Below are 5,772 nucleotides of genomic sequence, written 5' to 3' on the forward strand. Positions count from 1 at the left end.
AAAATCTTGTATTTCACTGAGGACGTCCCACTGTCTCTGTCCCCCTGACTCTCAGAAATGGCACTGAGGCTCAGTAAACCTCTGTCGATCTGGTTCTCCTGATGTCTTCTGCATGTTTTAGTTTCCTTTTCTGTCAGCTGCATCTCTGCAGCTTTAATGAAAAACACGTGTTTGGGTCGAGTGAGGTCACTACTGAGCATGTGCAGATGTTTTCGGGCTGATGCTGCAGGACACTGGCAGACTATTTCAGCACAAACTGTTTCTTTAAACGGCGTCTAAAACCCGTCAACCGTTCTTTGTTTCCATACAGCAGATTCACAACTACTCACTGACTTTTGTTTTGAAACCCACGGTCAAACGTTTTATTTTGAAGTCTGAGGTCAGCCACGTTTCTTGATTGAAAACATGTGAAGCTAAAATGTGAAACGCTGCAAAACCTCCGAAGACAGTTTATACATACATGCTAAACATACACACTGTATCTATAACTACCTCGTCCTATTAAATCTCTATCTATATATTGTATATATAACTTTATCTACAGGCAGACAGACAGACAGATTGATAGATAGATTGATTGATAGAACATATAGATTACAACCTTTGACAGATTCTGTTTCTGTTCAGTGAATTAATTCAGTTTATATGCAGAAATGATGCCAAAAAACACCCGACCAGCTTCACACTGAGACTCAGTAAGAAAAAGTGAGTGTGTGTTTCTGTGTGTGTGTGTGTGTGTGTGTGTATGTGTGTGTGAGTGTGTGTGTGTGTGTGTGTGAGTGAGTGTGTGTTGCTGAATTGTTCACTTCATGGTGCTGATGTCGACAATGTTGGATCAGGAGATGCTCTGAGTCTCTTTGTCTTTAAATTCAATTCTGTTGATTTATTTTTTTCTGGAATTCAGAACAACAAGCAGGAATTTAGCGTCTGCTGCAACACAGACTCAAGAATTTAACGTCCAGATAAAATTTAACCTCCAGCCGTTCACTTTATGACAACATTCACTGTTTTGTTTTGTCCATGAAAAAGAGGATCACTGTTCCTGTTGTTATGGGTTCTATATGAAACTGGAATAGTTGTTCATATCGTAGAGGTTTTTATATAAAATTTGGGCAGTCGTTTATGTAGAATGTGAATGTACAAATAGAGGTAAGAATAAATAAGTGTGTATTTCTTCCTGCTCTTTCTTAAACATGTGATATTTAAGTTTACGAGGCTTCAGTATTTGTAACAGATGGATGTACAGCTTTAGGATAGACCTTTTCTTTGTCCTTTTGTTTCTGTTCATTGCACTTGCTGTAAGGCCTGTTTACTTTAAATTGTGTGTTTGTTTTTGTGCTAAATAAAGATTCATTCATTCATTCATTCATAATTTATTATGTTCATAATCAGACAACGGTTCAGTTTCACTTTTGTGAGCGGCTGTCTGTATTGAGATGAAGTAATATTTTGACGTATCCTGTATGAAGCTATACTGTAAAAACTCACAGATAAAGTTTCTGAGAAGACAATAGTAATATTAAAATAACATTAGTAATGATCTTTATTTGTGAAGGCTGTGATGAACAGAGCAGCTGCAGCTCTGCCAGCAGGAGTATGAACATGTAAATGACTGAAGTTACTCCATAAAGTAAGAGCTCCTCACGTTACCAACGTCTCGTTTTTGAACGATCCACTACACAAATAATCCCTGGTGTCAGAAGATGGACTTAAGGAGGAGCTTTGGACATCTAAAGTACAAAGTGAGACCAGAGGTGGACAGCCACATTGTTAGATGGCATTAGCAACAAGCTACAAGAGAAAGGACGCACACTAAGCAGCTATGATGAAAGTATAGCTCCTAAAGAAAATAAAGGAGAAAAACCAACAAACAGAGACTGATAAGGAAAAGCATGTGGTCAATGTGGGACACCGCATCCTACCCCAAAAAAGCCCTAGGATTTGGCAAATGTTTGCTTGGTGCTTGCTGTAAAATCAACTTAGTCCACGCAGCGGAGGAGAGAGAACCTGAGGAAATCTATGTCTAAAATCTACAGCATGAAACAGGAAAAAGGGCTGGATAATGAGCCTGAAGGTGACAGACACTCAGCTGACGATGAGTCGGCACTCAAACTAATGTGACATCAGAGGCTATGTTCAAGAAAATCAGGCAAAAATTAAAGTAAGAAGATACTATGGAGCAGAAAAAAACTGAAAGGAAAAAGCATTGAGGGAGTGACACACAAGAACAGACAGCATTCACACTCACAGCTGAATTAAAAGATGAACAGACCGGACCAGGTCTGTCTGAGACTGAATCCAGGAGAACATACGTTGCTGAAAGCGAAGGAGATACTGAGGATGATGATGAACTCAGGACAGAGTACAGCGACCCGTTTCACAGTCTTGGACCCCTTCTTGGAGAACACACAATTAGAGTGAGTTAAAGTGTGCCACCAGTCATTCATCCGTGCCAAAAAGTGCCAATTGCTTATCAGAAATGGCTGAAAGCAGAGTTGGACAGGATGGAAAGCTTGAAAGTGATTGGACAGATTGATGAGCTAACAGAGTGGGTCAGTTTCCATTGTCACTGTGGACAGAAAGACTGGAAAGCTCTGCAAGGATCCATGTGATCTAAACAGAAATAAAGAGAGAACAATTCAAGCTACCTACAAGACAAGGAAAGATGCCACAGTATTTCAGCAGGCTAGAAGCATCATCAGGGTTCTGACAACTGAAGCTCCAAACTGCACATTCAACACACTCAACGCTTTCAACGCTTTCAATGCTTTCAACACTTTCAACACTTTGAACACGTTCAACAGTCCATTTAGCAGCTACAGATTCCTTTGCCTGCCATTCAGTATTGCTTCAGGACCTGAGGCGTATCACAAGACGATCCACACTATCCTTAAGTCCTTAAGCACCGTGAAGGTGTGAACACATCAGTAGATGACATCATAGTGTGTGTGTGTGTGTGTGTGTGTGTGTGTGTGTGTGTGTGTGTGAACACGATGAGAGACTGAAATGTGCCCTGAACGCAACAAAGAAAGACAGCTTAAAACTGAAATAAGAGAAATGTCAGCTGGGAGTGAGCGAACTGAGGATTTGGGAGACATCCTAAGCAGCAAGGGCATCAGACCAGATCCCAAAACATACCAAGACCACAATGCAGAAAGCATTGTGGTCTTGTGATCATTGTGGCACGATCAGAGGTTAAATGGAAAATATAAAGTAGATGGGCCAGTTCATCCCAAACATCTCTGAGAGGCTGGCCCCCCTGAGGCGGCTCACAGTGATAAAGACTGAGTGGTGATGGATCCATCAGCATCAGAAGTCATGGAGTGACTTGAAAAAAGTGCTCACAGAGGAACCAGTTCTGAAGTTTTATAACCCCGACCCAATGAAAACCCTCAAATTCTTACCAGATGTTTCACAGACTGGTCTAGAAACTGTTCTCCTGCAGACATGATGACTGGCGACTGATTGTAGATGCATCACACGTAACGGCGGACGCTGAGACCAGATATGCCCAAATCTACAAAAGAGCTCCTCAGCTTAACCTAAGGACCACAAGCAGCTGACAGTGTTGTTCCAAACACCACTCTGTGACTGTCTGCTAAGGATTTGAAGGATGATGTTCTGACTGCAACGCCTCACACTGAGTGTCATGCACACACCAGCTCACGTACACAGCTGACACACTGTCCAGAGCAGTCAGCCCAAAAGAGCCAGCGAACACTAAAATGAACGAAAAAGTGAACACATATGTTGACATGGTCACTCTTGCCTTTAGCAGACGTGAAAATGAAGCTCACAAAAACTGAGTCAAACAGAGATGAACTGAGCAGACTGAGAAACATCATCACTGATGAACATCCTAACATGAAGCCAGACTGCTCACCTGATGTCACAGAGGACCTCACGGTGGGAGAGAGCTTCATCTATCAGGGCAGTGAAACAGTTGCCCAGAAGAGTCTGAGAAAAAAGATGCTGAGAAAAATCAATAAAGGACATTTAGGGGTCAAGAAATGCAAGAAAAGAGCTCACAAGGAGACTTACTGGCCACGGATCAACTGAGATGTGGCAAACAAGTTGTCAAACTGCAAAACGTGCCTGAAATATCAAGACAGTGACCCTGCAAAGCCACTGCAGCCACATCACCCAGACAGGCCAAATCAGAAGGTCAGCACCGACCTGTTTGTGATTGGAAGACTTCATTGTGGTCCCAGACTACTGTTCCCTCGACAATGAGGTCTGTAGACTGCACACCACAACAGCAGAGGCCCTGATAACATCTATGAGAGCCATATTCTCCCAAAAAGGTGTGCCAAATGAGGTCTTTGCTGAAGTCTGGAACTTAATACACAAAACATCAAGCCCGAAGTGTTCGCAGTGTTACAGGTTGGAGGAAAAGCCCATCCGGACTGTGAAAAGGCTAAAGACCATGACAAAGGACAGCAGGGCTGATTTCCACCAGAGCTTGCAACAGCTCCCAAACCCTAACCTGACCAAACCCACCTGTCCAGGAGAGGCTGCTGAAAACACGAGAGGGAGAGACGGACGACTACAGACAAAGAACAGCAGAAAGAAAAGGAGAAGTTCTCTTGTGACAAATTAACACTCGCTGACCTGAGCTTCATGTCAGAGAGACCAGCTGACTGTCAAAGATTAACCCAAACATCAGACCAGAAAGCTGCTGTGTGCAGTGACGTCCAACCGCAATCACACGCCATCCAGACTGAAGACAAATCGAGACATAGTCCTGCAGATCGTCTCTAACCGAACGACCCCAACACACACCTGAATGTTCATCACCTGAGACTCCAACACACCTGAACATCAACCACCTGAGACCCCAACACACACCTGAAACCACCTGAGAGACTCGAACAGAGTGAAGGACTTCTCAGTTTAAAGGTCACAATGTCATTCTCATGATCTCTCTTTCAGTTTTTTCCAGATTCACACTGAAGATGAAAGAGGTTCGTGTGTTACTGTCGACAAGTTAAATATGTTTTTATTTGAGAGGTTAAGAAAAGGTTTTTCTGAAGCTGCTCATGAGGGCAGAGTCCTTTATTTTAGGAGAGATGTGACGATGAGAGCCGCTGTGATCGGCCTCCTTCAGTCCGTCAGATGAGCCGCATGAACTCAGCAGCAGTCTAAATATGACTGAAGTTCCTCCATAAAGTTCGACTTCTTCACATGAACATGTCGTTATTGATGACCTGCAACACAAATAATCCAGAGCCCGTTCAAAATCCACGTGACAAAGTGCTTCACAGAGGCATCAAAATAACAGTTTTACTTCACCTCCTCGTGTTTTCCACCAGGTCGAGGAAAACATTTTTTTACCAACACTGATCTGCAGTCAGTTCACCGCTACCACTTTATCCTCCGTATCAGGACCAGCTGTGACCTCTGACCTCCAGCGGACAGAGTGAACAGGAAGCTGGAGCTGATCAGAGGAAATGATGCGACCCGGAGACAAACTCAGCAAACAAACTGATGTGGATCAAAGTGAAGTCCAGGTCGAGCAAAACAGCTGCAGCAGAAAACCCAAACACCCCGCCCGAAACAACGCTGATGTCATAGGCCATCCCCAACAGAAACCCCGCCCCCACGCCACGCTGATGTCACAGCCTGTCAGCATCATGTCACTCGTCCACCAAGTGTGAGCGGCGAGCTCGTCACCTCCCAGCAGCCCTCTGAGCACCTCCTGTCCAATTTATACTCACACACACACACACACACACACACTCACACTCACAGAGTTTGGCAGTGAAGCAGCTG

Source organism: Plectropomus leopardus, chromosome 4 (assembly GCF_008729295.1).
Source record: "Plectropomus leopardus isolate mb chromosome 4, YSFRI_Pleo_2.0, whole genome shotgun sequence".
Classification (NCBI taxonomy): domain Eukaryota; kingdom Metazoa; phylum Chordata; class Actinopteri; order Perciformes; family Serranidae; genus Plectropomus; species Plectropomus leopardus.